Genomic DNA, 21,304 nt, shown 5'->3' with positions numbered 1-21,304 from the left:
CATTGAGAAGACTTTGGTCAAACAGTTGTGCTGACTGAAGTTTGGGTGACCAATATGTAGAATGTGGTGATTGTATATATTGATGGCCATATGACTGCCAAGCTGATCTCGGCCAGGAGACATGAGTTCTCTACCCTGAGACTGTCAGTACTCCTGAGGACTAGACTTTAATAGCATGAAGAATATTTCTTGCATTTATTTGGGGTATTAGTGTTATGACAGTTGTGATGACTACCTGTCTGAATTAAAAGCACAACAGTTCGATCTCAGCTGAGAAAACTCAACTTCAAGAACTCATCTGACTGGAGTTTGTAGCCATTGGGAGTTCTACCTTAATAGATAGTAAATATGACGATACCTCAGGCAAGGGCTCAAAATGGGCAGTGCTGTAAGCAGAATGAGGTTCTACGGTCATGGTCTATAACTCTGTGGGAATCGAATAAGGGTTGCTGTGGCAGCTAGGAAATGACAGCGAGCTAATTGGGGCTTGGCAATCTGCAGTGGGTGCTGGTGACAACAGTCTGATACTTTCCCAGTTTTTATCTGTGGCAGAAGATTCTCACACCTCTACTACATTTTCCCAAGGAGCACAGGAGGAATATAAAGCTTTCCATGGTCCCTTTCTGGGTCTCTAAAGGAAAGTACTGGCTTGGGGGTAGAGGATGGGCTCCCCAGAAGCTCAATGGTTCTCCGGTGCTTGGGTTCCACATGGGCCAGATAAGTGTGTTTTTCTCCCGGAGGACTCAACCGATGATATGACTAGGGATCCCCTGGGGCAGAACAGGGGCTGTTATAGAGGTGACAGCGGTGGAAGAGCTACTTACCACACTCTCCGGCATTGGCAGGGTCATCCATGACTTGTGGGGAAGTGGAAGAGGAGGGGCAGGTGGTGGCTGAGCTCCACAGTCAGAGCTGTGGCTGCTGGTGTGGGCTATAGGAACTGAGTCGGGAGTAATCTGGCAACTGGTGCACTGCCCTTCTGACTCCACTCCCCACATAGAGACAGGGGCCCCTGCTTGCCCTAGAGTCAGTCTTTTTCCAAACATTTCTATCTCCTTTCCTTCCAGGGAAGGGCAATGTGATCCCACCCAGCTTCGGTTGCATCTTACCCAGTAGAGCTGGTCTCTCGAAACCTGCCGGGCTCCTTTCCAGCTGTGGGAGGGGACCAAAGCTGCTAGCCTAAGCTGTGACCCTCTGCCCTCAGAGCCTACTGAGCTCACCATCAAGATACTTGTTGTGGGTTGGGGGGAGCAGAAGACTTTGCCTCAGGCTTTCCTCAGCCTAGCTCATTCTCTGAAGCTTGCAGGTCACCAGCTGCTGCAAACATCTCAGAAGGGGAAGCAGAGCTGTGGGGACAATCTCCTCATCAGGCAAACACAGCCCTGGGACACAGCTGGGAATTGTAATCCCTTGATGAGTCTTCTCCATCAGAGAATTAGTACAACTTTGCACTGGCCTGTAGATGCAACCATATGGTAGAAAGTGATCACTTTTCCTCCTGAAGCCTATGTGTTTTTCTCCAGTACTTCCACTATGCACTATTGCCCACAGTGGAGGAGTTACAATCCACATACTAGTCATAAAACTGGATCTCCTAACTGTTGTCTGACATTTCAACATGCTGGACTCCCACAAAACCATTATGATACTTCCATCAGATTAACTCACATAAGAAAGTTCTTGGAACCCCAGTATTCTATCTATTCAATAACCGTAGGCACTCCATGAAAATCTAAACGTGAAATGAGATAAAAGCAAATATAATGGCCCAAAACATATCAGTAAAATTACTGTAATCTGTAATGTGTGGGACCATTAGTTGAGAATGCTGTATTACTATTATGTTAATGTTTGGTTACCAGCAAACTGCTAATGATGCCTCCTGGACAAGTTTAAGAATACTCTGCATACAGCAGTGCGACAAAATGGCTGGTGTTGATTTGGTGGGTCCCACACTTTTCTTGGCAGGAGGCTAAGACGCCACGCATTGCCCCTGCTCTTGGGGTGCCGAGGGCCCCGCTAGTGGCCCAGGAAGGTGGTAGAGGAGGGAAACGGGGGGTGGAGGGGGTGGTCTGGGTTTGCTCCTCACTGTGAGCCCCAGCCCCTCTCAACCCCCATGGGTTTCTTACTCTCTTCCTCCTTGGGTAGGGTTACCCTCGTCCTTGATGCTGGGGCAGGGTCTCCCTTCCTCCGGTTCTCTGGTCCCTTAAGTCTCAGCAACACACCTCCAAACTCCAGTCCTCTTACCTTCCTTGCGCGCCCTGATTGCCTTAAGCAGGGGGTTTTATTAGGTTCCTGACAGGGCCTTAATTGACTGTATGTGTTCCAATTAACCTGTAGCAACCCTCCCTTGTCTACAGGGAACCACACCTTAATTAGCCTAGGGCTTATACATCTCCCCTTGACTACTCTCCCACTGCTCCCTGGCCCTCCTGTATGACAAGTAGGTACCTCTGAGAAATGTGAGGATGCTCTTTAATAGTTATTAATACTGAGTCTTAGCCTGTCAGTGGCATAGTGTCTTCTTTAATAATCATTTTACTTAAATGCCTCTGAACAGGAGACCACTGGGATGCTCCCGGCAGGAAGTAAAAGGTCATTTCTTACAGTCCAGTCACTTAAGAGCTTCCACTTAGAGTTTGTTAAGATACAATGATAGCGCCAGCAGCCTTAAAGGCTTTAGCCCAGTCTCCTGGATAGCTCCCTAACTGGTTTGAATAGGGGTAGTGGGAGAGAATGTGTCCAGGACCTGTCTACACTTGGGAAAGAACCCAGGAAGACAAAGAGGTGTAGCTGATATATGAACATAGACTCTCTTAAGGGGGGCAGTTAGAGAGAGCCAGACTTGGAGACACACTCTAACAAAGGAACCCACCGAGGTGTCTTGTGAAGCTAAGTCTGCCTGGATTGCAAGTACAGGATGTCAGTACATTAGTAAATCAGACATGTACAAGTTGTTTGTAATTTAAAATAATTTCTCGCTAATGCTTTCTTCCAAATGCTAAATAAAAATATTCTTAAGAAAGCTATTCATCAATCTCAGTAGTCAGATTCTCAAAGGGAAGTCCAAGCCGGTACCCAAACCAAGATGGGGTGATAAGCGTTAGGAACCCACAGATTAGTGTACCCAAGTTCTGATCTAAGAGTGGAAGAATTGTGAGATTCTACCTTAAAACAGATAAAGGCAAGAGGCCTATCACAGAGACCAGAAGGCGGACAAAAGGTGCAGCTAGCCTTATAGCAGTTTCAATACCATATATTTTTTATATTTCTTTTCCTTCATTCTTTATTACCTAAGTACATATGTATGCAGAGAGGTTGAATCCTAATTGCATACAAATTCTCCATATCCTAGATATTAATGTCATAGGCACTTTAGAAATAATATAGATAAAATGAGATTAGAGAAATATGATTATTCCTTATCTGATGTCATGATGATCTCTCTCCCTAACAATGAAACAACCATATGTCAAACCACACTAAATATCTGAATTTTCCATACAGACTCTCTTCATTACATCTAAAACACAATACAGGACTTTAAACAGTGCAAAGATTAATAGGTTTAGAAATATACCTGTCTCTTATGTTTGTAATATTCTGTATTGTAGCTTTAGAATGGAGTCTCTATTTTTAAGTACCTAGCCATCTGATAAAGCAATTAAATCCCAGGAACGTATGTAAAAGTGCTTAGGTCTTACTGTATATCACATGCTGGTTGAACTCAATAAGAACAGTTCCAGGCAAACAGTAATTTAATTTTACTTTGTTAATTATCAGTAATATTTCAATATTCCACAACTGAAATTATACGATGCCCTAACTGAGGACCATCGTAAACCTTTCAGCTGTGCATTCCCCTCCAATTTAGAAAGTTATAAAACACGGGCAAAAATTAGTCCCAAAATATGATCCCAGGATTCCCTGATGAGCTTGAGGACTAATCACTTACAAAGACATATTTTCCTTTCCTCAACATTTCCAACACAGCATCCATAATAAAGAGGTTTTGCTTAAGCTTTAACTCTCTAGCAAGCTGAACACGCTCACACATGTGCATTGTGCAAGTTGGCTCCAGCTAAGCCCTTTCAATGCTGGCTCCAACTGCATCTGATTTTCACAGCTGGAAATATTTACCCCATCTTGCATCATTAGAGAATATGAATCCCAGGACTCTTATGACCTGGCCTCTTACAAAATCAGTGAGTCTAAAACAATGACGGGTGACTCCTTTGTCCTTTTCTGTGCTGCTTTAAGCTCTCTCTGACCTTGCAGAGCCCATAGTACAATATCATAAGCTATAGTCCTAGGAAATGACTGAAGAAAGTATGCATCTGATGAAGTGAGCTGTAGCTCACGAAAGCTTATGCTCAAATAAATTGGTTAGTCTCTAAGGTGCCACAAGTCCTCCTTTTCTTTTTAAGAAAGACTTGATAGACTTTCAATAAGCATTAGCCTGTGATTAAAGGACAAAAGAATGTATTGCTCATGATAGAATTCAGTTGATGATTTTAGAGGTAATGTCCACTTCCAGATTTTGACAGGAATTTTAATTTCCTGCTCTATGGACACTTTGCAGCTATGATAATATAAGTATAGATGTAAAAAGAAATCCAAAACATGCAATGATGTACATGGTTAAAAAGCAGTGTTGTATGCATTACAAAAAAGAAGTTTCCTAAAACAAATTATACATATATAATAAGTTTTATATATATAAAAAAGTGTATAAATCAAGAAGTATAAAATTAAGAGGACATTGTCCAGATAACAACATGCACTTGTATTTCGCCTTAGCCTGGCTACTAAATAAGTGTCCCTTGTCTGAGGGGTATTTTAGGAGTGACACTCTGGTGGTGCTTCCTCTTCATCTATTTCTCCCTGAACTTCCTTTCCTAACTAGAAAGTGGCAAGCAAGACTGAGAGTTTACTTTAACTTGTAATTTCTGCTTTCATTACAGCACCAGCTCTTTCTTCACCTATTACAGACAGGGATGGAAACATTGAGGTAAAACCTCCATTTCGGGAAAGAAATTCCCTATTTCTATCCCATTTTCTTAAGTTAAAGTTTACCTTCTGTGACAAAGTTCCTGTTCTACCTTGGTGGGTCTTGCACTTATTGGCGGATTTGCTCGCCTTGGAGCTTCACGGCAGCCCTCAGTTTGGCCGTTTTTCTGAATTCACAGTCCAGGTCGACTCCTCCTGTGTCTGACCAGGAGTTGGGAGGATTTGCGGGAAACCCGGGCCCGCCCTCTACTCCGGGTTCCAGCCCAGGGCCCTGTGGAATGCAGCTGTCTAGAGTGCCTCCTGGAACAGCTGTGCGACAGCTACAGCTCCCTGGGCTACTTCCCCATGGCCTCCTCCCAACACCTTCTTTATCCTCACCATAGGACCTTTCTCCTGGTGTCTGATAATGCTTGTACACCTCAGTCCTCCAACAGTCCGCGTTCTCACTCTCAGCTCCTAGTACCTCTTGCTCCCAGCTCCTCACATGCCCACCACAAACTGAAGTGAACTCCTTTTTAAAACCCAGGTGCCCTGATTAGCCTGCCTTAATTGATTCTAGAAGCTTCTTGATTGGCTGCAGGTGTTCTAATCAGCCTGTCTTAATTGTCTCCAGAAGGTTCCTGATTGTTCTGGAACCTTCCCTGTTACCTTACCCAGGGAAAAGGGACCTACTTAGCCTGGGGCTAAGATATCTGCCTTCTATTACTCTCCTATAGCCATCTGACCAGACCCTGTCACACTTCTTTTGGCTGATTCTCTCTCAGAAGTTTTGTTCTCTTAAAAGAAAAATATTCAATATAGGGAAGTAGGTATTGAAAACTTCACCATAGTGGGGAAATATTATATATACACACACATATCCAGACACACACACACACACACCCAGAGAGAGAGAGACAAAAAATCTGAATTGGCTCTGGAGGAAAGAAAAGGTTGAGAAATCCTTTGCATTCCGGGGTATGAAGCCATTTTTCTTGTTTATTTAGCGCACAGTGCTGGGATTTTAATGTTCAACCAGAAAGCAACCGTTCTTCAGCAAGAACTGAATGTTATGTAAGAGAAATCAAGTGTAACATTAAGGTTTCCAATTGTGTGTATAAATTAGTAATTATTTATTCTATTGACTTGTTTGTAAATTGTATCTCCAATGAATGTATCCACACAATTCTGTAATTTGCCCACAATCCTTGAATTTCATTTATTCCTCACTGACTCTGTACCCAGCATAGTAAATATCATTAAAGTAGCTAACCTTTTAATATTTCTGTGGCTTGTCTGCAATGAATGATATGCAAAATGAAAGTAGGCTGGTCAATGTCATTTTCTGGTTCTCATACACTAGCACCATTTGAATCAAAAATAATTCTCACTGAAATTTGTGAAGTCATGAAACCACCTCCATTCTTATTTGATTTTGTATAACTTCTCTGATGTCTTTTTTCTTCTTTCATGATAAAATGTAAATGTTAAGATTTATTAACTTAAGTGTCCCCTTAATAAATCATACCAGATCCACTGAAGAGGACAATAACTCTGTGAACCAAGCATACTTTGAACAGTTTCATGTCTGCTGTTCTAGCTAGTCATAGTGCTAATTATGTATTTTCTTGTTTAATGCACATCTACAATACATGCATCCCCTTAAACATAACATGGATTTACTGTACTGTGTATGGATAACTTTGCATTTCACTTGCACTGTATAATTATTCAGAGTTGAATTTCTGGTACTATGCAAAACATATCTGACTCCATGCAGAGTATTAATGGTATGTGAAAACTCATGCGTACGTCATCACTAATCTTGTAATCCATGGGTCAGTACAGTACATTAATTCCCATTAATGTTGTTCCATAGTTAACAAGTATGTTATATACATATCATTTCATGTTGATAAACTTGCAGCTCTCTCCTTCTATAATCTGAGATGCATTTTTTCTGTATAATTTTAATTATTTGACCATATGTCTGAAATGTTAAACTTCATACAGGTGAGCAAATGCAACAGATCATGGACAAACTTTGGACACAGGGAAACAAACTCACAATGTCTGAGCTCCCTTTGATTGAAAATCAGTGCAGCCAAATGCACACATTTACTTTTGGTTTAACTGAGCTTCCATAATTTGTCTCAGCATTAATGCTGTAAATGCCCCCCAACATACACATACAAACACCCATCCCCAATTAAGATTCTATCTACAGTATTCATCATCCAGTATTGGCGGTTTTGTGAGCACTTCAGAACTTTTGCAAAAAACGACAGTTGATAGTTCTGATTCTCCAGAGCTCATTGTGTAAGGCCAACAGTGTAGTTGCTTTTATCAACCATTAACTGATCACATCACTACAATAATTTCTTAGAGAAAAATTGGGAAGAAACACTTATTAAAAAAAGCATACATTACATTTACAAACAGAAAACTTGATTGTAGAATCATTACTGATATCAGAGTAGTTAATATTAATGCAAATCAGCCCCCTGACTTCAATGAAACCACTAGTGTAAATAACAACCATTCACATGAATAAGGGTTGCAAAACCTGGCACAGATTAAGACATGTCCCCTGCCCCAAACAGTTTACAAAATGTAATAGCCTGAACCCGCAAACTCTTAGTCATGCTAATTATCAGGAATCTTCACATAAGGGTTCACAAAAATCAGACCTATGAATACAAAATAAAAATATTTTTGCACAATTTTCACCTCTATGATATTACAATGTTCTAATTTCTGTGGAACTTTCTACGCTAATATAAAGCTATTCAGAGCTTTTGCTCTTATGTGGGATTTCACTGAAGACTCGATCCTGTTCCACTGAAGTCAATGGCAAAATTAACTGTTTAGGACACCTCCTTTAAACTGCAAACTTAGCTGACCAATAGTGAAAGAGCCCTCTTCATCACTGGGACAATATTATCTCTGCTAGATTATCCAGACAATACCCCTAAACTACCATCACCCTCTCTTTCTTTTCTGGACTGAGCTTTTTGCCTGATCGGCTTCTGTGATAGACACAGCAATTTCCTGCAATATCCTGGAAAAACCTTACTGTATTAAGTTAAACCTTATTAAAAGTTTAAGTATTTTAGAGTTCATTGTATTAAAATGCAAATGTTTATGTATTATTGTGGGTTTGTGTGTAACATTTCAGGGGCAGGGGAGACATGACTAATATAAAGTCTGGTAACTGCTATAAGCTTTAAAGGACTATTTGAAACAATGTGTCAGACAAGAATTAACTTTTAAAATGAAGTTGGTTTCCTGGGGACACTCTAGGGGGAGGTGTATGTAAATGTTCCCCCTCTGGTTATGCAGGAATTCAGCCTTTTGAAACTTCACCCTAGGGAGGGGACCTTTGTCTGCTGATGACCTCTTATGTGAGGACAAGATCAGAGGCCCACACTGTATAAAGGGGTGCATCTTAGATTCATGGGTGTGCGTGTTCTGAGCCACCAGATGTTATGAACTTTTGAGCACAGGAAAATAACTTCCTTGGTAGGGTCTGAAGGACTGATCACCTGGAAGAGCCCTTGTGGGATTTTGGGGGAGTGTGATCTCTGGTAAGCTTATTAGAATGTGTGCAGGTTCTTATTAGCATGCGTGTGAGTTCCACAGCGATCTGTCCTGGGTCTGGTTCTCCTCAATATCTTCATAAATGATTTGGATAACAGCACAAAGAGTACACTTACAAAATTTGTGGACAATACCAACCTGGGAAGGGTTACTAGCGGTTTGGAGGACAGGATTAGAATTCAAAATGATCTTGACAAAATGGAGAAATGGTCTGAAATAAAGAGGATGAAATTCAGGAAGGACAAATGCAAAGTACTACACTTAGGAAGGAATAATCATTTGCACAAATGCAAAATGGAAAATGACTGCGCAGGAAGGACTCCTGTGGGAAAGATCTAGGGTCACAGTATATCACAGTCCAAATATGAGTCAACAATGTAAGACTATTGCAAAAGAAGCAAACACTATTCTGGGATGTATTAGCAGAAGCATTGTAAGCAAAACAAGAAATAATTGCTCCACTCTAATCAGCACTGATCAGGCCTAACTTGAGCACTGTGTCCAGTTCTGGGCACCACACTACAGGAAAGATGTGGACAAAGCAGAGAAAGTCCATAGGAGAACATCAAAAATGATTAAATGACTACAAAAATGACATAGGAGGGAAGATTGAAAAAACTGGTTTATTTTAGTCTGGAGAAGATAAGATTGATGGAGTGGGAACAAGATAACAGTATTCAAGCACAGAAAAGGCTGTTATAAAAGGGAGAGTGATAAATTGTTCTCCTTATCCACTGAGGACAGGACAAGAAGTAATGGGCCTAAATTGCAGCAAGGGAGATGTAGTTTAAGACATTAGGGAAAACTTCCTTTCTGTAAGGATAGTTAAACACTGGATCAATTTACTTGGGGAAGCTGTGGAATCTGTGTCATGGGAGGCTTTTAAGAACAGGTTAGACAAACACCTGTCAAGGATGGTTGCTAGATAATACTTAGGGATTGGCTACACTTACATTTTATAGCACTCTAACTTGCTGGCTCAGGGGAGTGAAAAATCACCCCCTGAGAGCAGCAAGTCAGAGCACGTTAAAGCGTTAGTGTAAACAGGCTCCGGAGCGCTGGGAGCAGCGCTCCCAGAGCTCAGAGCTAATCCCCTCGTGGAGGTGGATTACCAGAAGCGCTGGGAGAGCTCCCACACTCACACTTCAAAGCGCTGCCGCGGGAGCGCTTTGAAGTTTCCAGCGTAGCCATGCCCTTTGTCCTGGTGAGTGTATCAAGGTCCCTTCCAGTCTTACACTTCTATGATTGCTTTAATACCTTTTCTCTGTAATGCTTTCACCTTCAGAACAGTTGTGTTTGCTTAGAAAAAGCTGTGTCGTAACTTATACCTATGGGCAACTAAGCTACTTACAGCCTCTCAGGAGACAGCAAAGTCACACAAGTTACACTTGCTTTGCAGCTTGGAATCCCTAAGTTTTCATACACAGACTAAAAATTTCTTTAGCCTCGGTCCAGCACTTTCCCCCACTTCAGTCTTTGTTCCTCAAATGATTCCAGGAGTCTTCTTGTATGAAGAGTGAAGAACAACAGATGATGTAACTCCCTGCCTTATATAGCTTTAACATATGGCGGGAACCCTTTGTCCCAAACTCAGTTTGTGGAAAAACACTGACATCCCAAGATGGAGTCCAGAGTCATGTGGCTTGGTCACATGCCCTTGCATACCTTGCTGAGTCATAGCAGCCATTACTTACTGGCTATCTGGAATGTTCACAGGAAGGTTACGTTCTTCCAGGGTCCATTGTCTTTTCCGATAGGCCATCAGCACTGTCTGGCTTCTTCACTGTTGTACCAGAAAGGCTAGTGCCTTTGCCAGAAGCTGGGAATGGGTGACAGGGGATGTTCTGTTCATTCCCTCTGGGGCACCTGACATTGGCCACTGTCAGAAGACAGGATACTGGGCTAGATGGACCTTTGGTCTGACCCAGTATGGACGTTCTTATGAGTCTCTTCCACAGGTTGTTCCTCTGGTTCTAGGACCTTATGCTTGGTACTGGGCCCAGTACCATATGCTGGAAACAGAGCAGCACTAGACTCCCCCCGGCCCCCGGTCTACATGAGGGCACTAAGTAGGCACAGTGAGGGGAAAATCTGGAAGCTGGGGGAAAACACCTTGGGTTCCAGAAAGGCCACTGATATGGGGCTAAACCAAAGTGACGTGGCCACCTGCCCATGGCAGCTCCCATTGTGGGGTCACGACAGTAAGCGGAACAGAAGATCTATAGGGGGACCAGCAGGTCCTGCTTCAGGCTTGTGAGACACAAGATCCCACCACCAAGTCCGACGATGAAGATTCCCCTTCCTCTGACCATGGAGGGGCTGATCCAGTCAGTGCCAGGTATTGGAGCCAAGCACCTGGTGATGGGCGGATCACCACCATAATCGCTGACTTCCCCACTGTACTGACAGCGGACTGCCTGGGAAGCAGGCCACTGTGGTATCGTAGGATATACTGCTGGAGCTGGTACCAGACAAGGCAATGGTACTAAGGGATCAGGCTCATGCACTGATAGAGAAACTGGCACCGAGAGGCAGGGCAAATTTCTTGCTGCTGCAAACTCGTCTGGGGTAGTTGGCACTGAGATCATATTTTGTTGCGGTGCTGATTAAGTTGATGGTGCCACTTCGGGCACTAGGCTCGATGGTGCCCATTTTCGTGCCAGAGCCAACTGAAGCACTGATTTGGAGGAGGAGGGCTTAGATTTCAGATGCACTCAACTCATCTCCTTCTCTCCCCTCTTACTAGACTTGGAGGACTGAGATCTTCCTGTGGCCAGAGCCTATGCAGATATCTTACATTGCTTCCTCAGCACCAGTGAGGGAGACTGGTGCCAGGACTTGGATAATGCTGGAGGCATGTTTCTCATGAAGCTGCAGCACGCAACACCGAGTCAAACCAGGATGGCTCTGATGGTGACCTGAGTGCCGCCTCCATTGGCAGGAATTTCAGCCTAGCTTCCCTATCTGTCTTTGTTCTAGGCCTGAATTTCCAGAAAATCTGGCACTGGTCCTTCATGTATACTTCATCCACTTCGGACAACTACTGTGCAGGTGACTTTCTGACACAGGCCTTCAGCAAGAAGCACACAGCTTGATGTCTCAGTGCCAGCAGCAGAACCCCAAAACAGGGGAAAAGCAACAAATTCAAAAAGCTTTTTTTAAAAACACAACTAAAACTTAAAATTACAATAGTGATACTAACTACTAGACTAAGGGCTTGGCTACACTTGCGAGTTAGAGTGCAATAAAGCAGCCCCGGGCACCCTAGCTCAATACCCGTCCACACTGGCAAGGCACGTAGAGCGTTCCGACTCCGCGTCTAGAGCGCTCCTGGTACTCTACCTTGGCGAGAAGATTAACGCTTGTTGTGCCTTGGCTGAAACGCCCAGGCATCAATGTGAACGAGGTGTTGCATTACTGTGCTCTGATCAGCCTCTGGAAACGTCCCATAATCCCCTTAAGTCAAGTGGCCACTCTTCTCATTGTTTTGAACTCGCTGTAGGAATGCAGATATGCCCTTTGAAAGCTCCATTTCTGACAGCCGGCATGCTTATCTGCTCTGAGACAAAGCAACCATTACTGTGGAATGCTGTGTGTGAGAGAGAGAGGTGCGGGGGAGAGGGGTCTGCTGCTCTCTGAACTTACAAGACAGCATGCTGACATGCTCTCATCCCCCACCAAAACCCACTCTCTCCCCCCCACATATGCACAACACAGTCTCTGTCACACTCCACCCCACCCCCACCATTTGCAGCCACTTGCACACTGAGATAGCTACCACAATGCACTGCTCTCTGTGGCCATTGCAAGAGCTGCTAATGTGGCCACGCCAGTGCGCTTGTAGCTGTCAGTGTGGACAGACTGCAGCACTTTCGCTACTGCAATCTGCGAAGGCTGGTTTAACTCAAAGTGTTCTACATCTGCAAGTGTAGCCATGTCCTCAGTATATCATATACAAAGCCGAGAGAAAACTGTTCTGGTATTGAACAGGGATTCCAACAACCATCATGAGCAATAAGAATAGCAATAAAAAGAGAGGGGTTATGGGTGGCTCTTTCCTTTATACCTGAATGCAGTGGCGAGCAGCGAGGGTGCTTGAGCCACCCAATGGGTACCACTGACTGGGGAAAACTTTCCAATGGCCATGCACTGGGCACACAGACACCAAGAGTGGAATATACAGGTGCAATCACTCAAAGAAGAACTAAACTGATTAATAAAAGCAAAGATTTGATGTCAAATATTTTTCTGCACGTTCACCTCTTGTTTATTTGTATAGTATCTTAATTTACCCCTTCTTCATGTTTAGACTTGAACTGCAGCAAGGAGTGAATCAATCCTGCCGGAACACATTCAACTGCTTCAAGTGAGAATAACTTCCTGGAAGTTTTGTTTACTTATTTGTATTTTTGAACTAACCATAATTTTCTGTTATCCAAAGAATTTCCATACTAAATATCACAGAAGAGAAAATCTGTATGAACAATAAATATGATACACTGGCAAGAACTGGACAAAAGAGAGGATTTTTCCCTAAGCAAGTTCAAAAACAACAACAAAAATGCTGTATTTCCCCAGATCCACTGCCAAACCTCTACACTTGGAGTAGTTCCCAAAGTATTAATTGTGTGAACTCAAACAGAGCATGCTCTTTTAAACTGTTGCCCTTTATAGACCCACAAGGCAATAACTGCTGAACTGGGGTGGTGATGGGAGAAAGTTACAACTTTTTGCTGTTTTTTCTGAAGCATGTTTTTCTTGAATAGGTTTAGGGATATTGCAGAAACCTGAAAATACATAAAGTACAGAAATATATCTAGTTTCAGAGTAGCAGACGAGTTAGTCTGTATTCGCAAAAAGAAAAGGAGTACTTGTGGCACCTTAGACACTAACCAATTTATTTGAGCATAAACTTTCGTGAGCTACAGCTCACTTCATCAGATGCATAAAGTGGAAAATGCAGCAAGGATGTTTTATACACACAGACCATACAGTTCCATGCCATTTTAAGAATATATTTTGCGTAACGTATGCTGAATTACATCTTTTAATTTGAAGGCCAGAAGACGGGGATCAGGAATGATTTCTTTCAGGATGTGGTCCCCATCAAGTATGAGTTGTCATTTTTTAATGGTACCCCATACGGGTTCCGACCACACATCACTATTTGTCACCTACCATTAAACAATTAAAACCCATACTCGATGGGGAGCGCATCTTGACAGAAATCTTTCCTGAACGCCCTCTTCTGGCCTTCGAACCACCCCCAACCTTTCCAAGCTCATCATCAGTGGCACACTCCTCACATATCAGAGCACACCCCAACTCAAAGTTGTACCAGGCCCTGCCAGAACAACAGATGCAAAACCTGTAGATATAACTCCACTGCTATGATGATCAACACCCCACACAATTCATCTTTCAAGATCCATGGGTCCTTCACATGCCTTTCACAACATGTGGAGTACCTTATTCAGTGCACTAAATGCCCCAACACCACCTATGTGGGTGAAACCAGACAACCACTCTGCTCACACAAAGAAAAGGAGTACGTGTGGCACCTTAGAGACTAACAAATTTATCTGAGCATAAGCTTTCATGAGGTACAGCTCACTTCATCGGATGCATTCAGTAGAAAATACAGTGGGGAGAATTTTATACATAGAGAACATGAAACAATGGGTGCTACCATACACGCTGTAAGGAGAGAGATCACTTAAGGTGAGCTATTACCAGCAGGAGAGCGGGGGCAGGGGCGGAATCTTTTGTAGTGACAATCAAGGTGGGCCATTTCCAGCAGTTGACAAGAACGTCTGAGGAACAGTGGGGGGTGAGCGGAGGAGTGGTGGGGGGGAACAAACATGGGGAAATAGTTTTACTTTGTGTAATGACCCATCCACTCCCAGTCTCTATTCAAGCCGAAGTTAATTGTATCCAGTTTGCAAATTAATTCCAATTCAGCAGTCTCTCGTTGGAGTCCGTTTTTGAAGTTTTTTTGTTGAAGAATTGCAACTTTTAGGTCTGTAATCGAGTGACCAGAGAGACTGAAGTGTTCTCAAACTGGTTTTTGAATGTTATAATTCTTGACGTATGAGTTGTGTCCATTTATTCTTTTACATAGAGACTGTCCGGTTTGGCCAATGTACATGGCAGAGGGGCATTGCTGGCACATGATGGCGTATATCACATTGGTAGATGCGCAGGTGAACGAGCCTCTGATAGTGTGGCTGATGTGATCAGGCCCTATGATGGTGTCCCCTGAATAGATATGTGGAATTAATTTGCAAACTGGATACAATTAACTTAGGCTTGAATAGAGACTGGGAGTGGATGGGTCACTACACAAAGTAAAACTATTTCCCCATGTTTATTCCCCCACCCCCACCCCCCACTGTTCCTCTGATGTTCTTGTCAACTGCTGGAAATGGCCCACCTTGATCATCACTACAAAAGGTCCCCCCCTCCTCCCCCCTCTCCTGCTGGTAATAGCTCACCTTAAGTGATCTCTCTCCTTACAGTGTGTACGGTAACATCCATTGTTTCATGTTCTCTATGTATAAAAATCTCCCCACTGTATTTTCCACTGAATGCATTCGATGAAGTGAGCTGTAGCTCACGACAGCTTATGCTCAGATAAATTTGTTAGTGTCTAAGGTGCCACAAGTACTCCTTTTCTTTTTGCGAATACAAACTAACATGGCTGCTACTCTGAAACTTTTCAGAAAGCAATCAGTCAATATCTGACCTCTCAGTCCTCATCCTCAAAGAAAACCTGCACAAAACCTTCAAAAGATGAGCCTGGGAGCTTAAATTAATAACTTTGCTAAACACTAAAAATCATGGGCCTAAACACTGGATTTATGGCTTACCAGGACACTTGACAACACACTAATCACCCCTTTGGGAGTTTTTTTCCTCACGTCCCCATTTCCCTCCCCCATGACTGGAGAGGGGTTAATGGGCCACTTCACCTTGAATATACCCTTGAAATATGTGTTAACTACTTATGCTAAACAAGCTGTTCCACTTCCTATTTGGTGATGACATTCTGAGTACATTTCCCAGACCTGAAGAAGAACTCTGTGTAAGTTGGAAAACCTCTCTCTGTTACCAACAGAAATTGGTCCAATAAAAGATATTACCTCACCCACCTTGCCTCTCTAATATCCTGAAACAAACATGGATACAACAACATGGCATATAGATTTTAATTATAGAATTCAACGAACATAGTAGTATCCCAAACCGATAATTACACTGGAACAGCATCCCTCCATTGTCGTGTTCCTTGGACACAGCAGCACCTTAGCTGGGGCTTTTTGCTTTGCTGTGTATAGACCTGCTGTTTTGACATCTTTGTTCAAGGTAAACAGCACTTGTGCACATATTGTGGGTACAAGCAGACTAGGGAAATACTTGGAGCCTCTGTGTCACTTATTTCCCTTCCAAAAAAGTTAAGTTATACTAAAGCCTTATGAAATGCTACAGCTCAGCAAAAAGGCAACAATATTGAACAAACTAGAAGCCAGGGTCTTGGTTTTAAGATATTGTCACTACATTGTGGTGCGGGGAGAGGAGTAGGAAGGTGTAGGGTCAGTGAGGAGCCATGATTCTGTATGAACCTGAGGCATTCTGACTAGACCAGAAATCCTCTACGGGCAGGAGCTCCACCTCCCTTTGTACACGTACAACCAATACTCCCTTCCACTCTTGGGCAGACATACTGTTTTTTCTGGAAGAAAGCAGCCCCCCTTCAGCGCTCCCCCACCCCATCTCCTTTAGTAAAAAACAGTATACCTCCAACAGCTTCAGCTAGGCAGAGTGCCTCAACTTCTCACTGGTATTTTACCCAGAGCCTGGGAAGGGCATGGGTGAAGGCTACTTGAATGTTCTCTGTCTACTATATGCATCCCTGCTGGGCCAGACACAATCTAGCCCTAGATGTTTGAAAATTTTTATCACTCATCCAGTGTGGTGGGTCAGGGGAAGTGAATGGTCCTTTAATTCTTTGTGACCAAAATTAAAATTGTGACTTAGCGCATCAGCAGTGAAAATGTGTTTGATGGTTCAAACTTTGCACATCATAAACCCATTCCACATTTCTGCCTGAGTAACGATGTTGCTCAGTTGGAAAGGCACAGGGCTGATTTAGCATAAGTACCACTACTCCAGATTTGTGTGGTTTAGGACATCTGTGAAGGGAAAGCTGGTCCAGCCCCTGGTCACATAAAGCTTGAATCATGCCACTGCTCTTAGTCATTTTCACCAACGCTATATTCACAACAATGTAAAACAAACATATTTCACTAAACACACACTGTAATAGGTACACTGTAAAGATGTGATTTCAATTTCTGTACTGTACAAAGCCCCAAAGAAAATATATTTTAGAGACACAAAAAAGATAGGTGGCTAAAGATTAAAGAATAATGTACAGAAAGATATTTATTGCGAATCTGAAAATTAAACAAGACAGATAATATCTCAAGGTTATACAATACTCAGATCATTTTACAGGTATTTAATTATTATGCTATTGATCCAGAAATTTGAACTGTATGGACAGATCTTTAATGGATCCACCCATGTGCATCAGATTGAAGGAGTATAGGCGATGTTATATAAAAATGGGATTTTGGAATACCAGATTACCCTTGACCTGGGAAGCCTGGTGTTCAATACTGGGTTTTTTATGCTGTGATTTTATGCCATACTTGACTAGCTGATTAAGTAAGTTTTGGTAAAATAAGCTGTAAAATTGCCTGAGTTGTTGGGGCAGAGAGGGTTCTTTAAAGACAATACAGGAGGCAGTGAATGTGACTTGACACATTCGTTGACTGAAAATTCCTAGCAATTTGGTTATACTTTCTTTGGAATAAAGGATTTTAAGGGGATTTCTTATAGAATCATAGTGCCATTTCTGTAGCATTAACACAGGGGAATTATTTCACACAAGTTTATTTTCCATAACATTTTTCCTTGCAGATATTTGAAAAAAAAAAGGAACCAACCTAGTCTGAATTGCCTCTCCTTTGTTATAAAGGGTGTTAAAGCTTAAATAATCTGTCTATTTTTAAAAGCAGTCTTTTGAAAGTACTTCTGTAAAATATGGAAAATTAACCTGTAACCCATTTGGTAATTTCCTCTTTTTGGGGGGAGGAGGCGCTACTTTGAAACGGCATTTTCATTATTTGTTCAAATAAATAACGTCCAGGAAGATATTTTTCTCCTTCATGACAGTTTCTGACCTTTTAACCTGTAGCTATCAAAGGAATGCTGTTGGGGCCCCACAAATGTTTTGGGACTAACATTTGGGCTATTCTGTTTTCACAATCATAGAATACACCATAATAAATCTCCACTGTTCTAATTGTTTGACACAAAAACATAAACACATGCTGAGGTTTAACCTGTGGTTAGGAACAAGTATTACAAAACGTAACACAGCCAATAAATTTAGAATGGGGAAAACTAACCTCGTGCTCTTTTAAAAAGCAGAATGTAAGAGGTTGAGAAGAATACTGTAAATACAGTGATCACTCTCCAAAAGCTGCCTTGTAAAAATAAATAAGGTTACTTTAGTATGTGCACTATTCCCTTATAGTACTCTTTTCTTACAACTGCAACTATTTCCAACACCGCAAATACTGAGGTGACTGTCATGCTTTTAAGGGTGACATCTGCATACCCTCTTCCATTGCAGTACAACTATACTTCCCCTGTCAGCTCCCTCTGTTGACAGTAACATGCATAGAAAATTATTGAACCAGGTATCCTCGACAAGCCTGTCAACCTACCGCATAAGGGAGTATTAAGTCTATATCTTACCCTGTTCCTGTGTAGGTAGCACTAGCAGGGAGGGTAAAACAGGCTGTCTTGTGCCCTCCTCGCAAAGTAAGGACAGGCCAGCATTTTGTCAGAAGTGATTACCATTCAAGCACCAAGAATGCAGGTGTATACCCTTCAGTCAGAAACTCAGTAACCCAAAGCAAATTTTGTGCTGCTCTGGTTTAAATGCAACCATAAGGTCATTCTAGTTTATAAAACTGAGTAACTTCAGATTCCTTTCAGCTCCAATAAAAGAAAACATAGGAGGATACATGGAAACAGCCAGAGAAAGTGAGATTATAGGAAAGAGTAGAAGGAGGAAGAATAAGTATGATGGTCATCTGATGCCAGGTTTGTATTTACTGTCTGGTTACAGTCATCTGGGAAAGTAAAAGGATAAGGAAAAGCTGACCTGAATTTCCCTGACTATGGGGTTCCAACTTCTAACCAGACTGCCTTCCGCTGCACTCTGCAGGCAACATCTTGGCAGTGTCTGTTAAACACAGCGCCCGTGGTGCTCAAGAGAATTGATTTCTGTGCACATCTGTGCTGTCCACCAAAAGTCCATCCAGAAAACTAAAACAATAAAATGCTTTTTACCAACACTATGGGACTGCTGCAAAAGCTTTTGGATCACGTCCTAAGAGAATAGGGAGCCAGACAAATGTGGTTTTCAAGGAGATACAATCTTGTGGATTGTGCCCTGAAACTTTGTCTCCTGTCTCTTAACTTGTTTAGTCCTGATTCATTAGGATAGATTTTTTATTTTGCTCAGATTCACTCTGCTCTGTTTATTAAACTATTCTTTTGTGCCATGTCTTCTTTTTCATTCTGTCACTATCCACAGAACAGAAAATGTTTCTGTTATATACAGCCACATACGTTGTACGCTTTCTTTAATTTAACTCAGGTAGCCCTCATGTGAAGCAATTCCTCTTTTCTCATCTATTTAGCTGGATTTCCCCAAACCACATTTCTACACCCATTAGGTCAGATATGATGGCATTGCACAGAAGTGTAAGAGTGATGGGAGGTCTCCACATCAGAATATTTGTGTGAGGGGGAAAATGTGAGGTCACAGAGAACTTCTGAATTTGGCTCAACCGTACAGCAGAAAAATCAACAAAAAAACAACAACGAGGAGTCCTTGTGGCACCTTAGAGACTAACCAATTCATTTGGGCATAAGCTTTTGTGGGCTAGAACCCACTTCATCAGATGCATGGAGTGGAAAATACAGAAGCAGGTATAAATATATGAAAAGATGGGAGTTGCCTTACCAACTGGGAGGTCAGTCTAACGAGACAATTCAATTAACAGTAGGATACCAAGGGAGGAAAAATAACTTTTGTAGTGTTAATGAGAGTGGCCCGTTTCAAACAGTTGACGAGAAGGTGTGAGTAACAGTAGGGGGAAATTAGTATGGGGGAAATTAGGTTTAGGTTTTGTAATGACCCAACCACTTGCAGTCTTTATTCTGGCCTAATGTGATGGTGTCCAGTTTGCAAATTAATTCCAGTTCTTCAGTTTCATGTTGGAATCTGTTTTTGAACAAAAAAACTTCAAAAACTCCTACGTGACGCTGGGCAAGACTGTATTATAATACAGTGGTTCTCAACTAGTTGTACATGTACCCCTGCGGGTACTCAGAGGTCTTCCAGGTGGTACATCAACTCCTCTGGATATTTGCCTACTTTTACAACAGGCTACATAAAAAGCACTAGCAAAGTCAGTACAAACTCAAATTTCATTCAATGACTTATTTATACTGCTCTATATACTATACACTGTATAAGTACAATATTTATATTCCAATTGATTTATTTTATAAGTATATGGTAAAAATGAGAAGTTAAGCAATTTGTCAGTAACAGTATGCTGTGACACTTTTTTGTATTTTTATGTCTGATGTTGTAAGCAACTAGTATTTAAGCGAGATGAAACTTTGGGGGTACACAAGACAAATCAGACTCCTGAAAGGGGTACAGTAGTCTGGAAAGGTTAAGAGCCACTGTTATAGTGTATGTGCACACAGGGGCAGAATTAATAACCTTACCTCTGGCTTTTTCTTATTTTGAGTTCTTGACTCTACAACCTTGAAGTTCTTTTAATGTCATGTTCTGTATATAATTATTTAGGTTTCCAATGCGTTCCTCCAACATTGCACTATCTTTCAGAGATGAAATGCTTCAAGCAAGTGTTTGCTAGTCGGACAACTCAGGAATGGCAGAGAAAAATAAAACATTCACAGACATTTCTCATCATTTTAGTCAAATACGTGCCTGTGGTGGTGGCAGCACATAAACATCCTGGAAGAGGGAGCCAGGTGTGTTCCAGCCTCACGAAAGGCATACTTGAATATGACAGTCTTTCCAAAGAGAGGCTCCGCAAATCACTGACATCCAAAGGGTTTACTGGCTACCTTCCCTACTGCGGCAAGATTGTCTTTCCTCCTTGGACCACTGAAAGGAAATCCCATTGCATGAGGCCAGGGATCAGTACATCCATTTCACCTCCTGGAGAGGAGATTCAAGAACTGGGATTCCACAGCAGCAGTAAGAATTAAAAGGTTTATACAGTGAATCTATTACAGGCTACTCCACTCCGAGAAAATGAATTTGTCTGGAGCCTCTCTCAGGTAATACAGAACTGACTCTACTGTACTCTGTACAGTAGGAGTGACTCTGGAGAGTCACTTAAGTGTGCTGTGTGTGACTGAGACTGAACAACATAGAAAAAAGTTTACATTTGTACTTCATGGATTGATTTTACAAGACAGAGTAGACCACCCTAATAATGAGACAGAACCCCCCCACACCTCTGGTTACTTTAGAAGTGCTTAAAAGCTAAACATTATACTGCTCATTTATGGAAACATACATAGTTCT

General features: G+C 42.1%; 1 protein-coding gene and 1 long non-coding RNA gene across 25 annotated transcripts in view; one reads left to right on the top strand and one right to left on the bottom strand.

Annotated features, from left to right (window-relative positions):
- Positions 1–21,304, bottom strand: part of LOC102940233 (ABI family member 3 binding protein) — a 377,733-nt gene that overhangs the window by 274,244 nt on the left and 82,185 nt on the right. The gene's annotated exons all lie outside the window — the stretch shown is intronic.
- Positions 4,965–13,080, top strand: LOC122464154. The gene is made up of 3 exons (XR_006288074.1): positions 4,965–5,011; positions 11,569–11,640; positions 12,899–13,080. It is a non-coding gene; the product is annotated as an uncharacterized LOC122464154 (long non-coding RNA).

The sequence above is a fragment of the Chelonia mydas genome, chromosome 1 (assembly GCF_015237465.2).
Source record: "Chelonia mydas isolate rCheMyd1 chromosome 1, rCheMyd1.pri.v2, whole genome shotgun sequence".
In the NCBI taxonomy this organism is placed as follows: Eukaryota; Metazoa; Chordata; order Testudines; family Cheloniidae; genus Chelonia; species Chelonia mydas.
The sequence above is the reverse complement of the archived record's forward strand: the minus strand, read 5'-3'. Positions and strand labels throughout refer to the sequence as shown.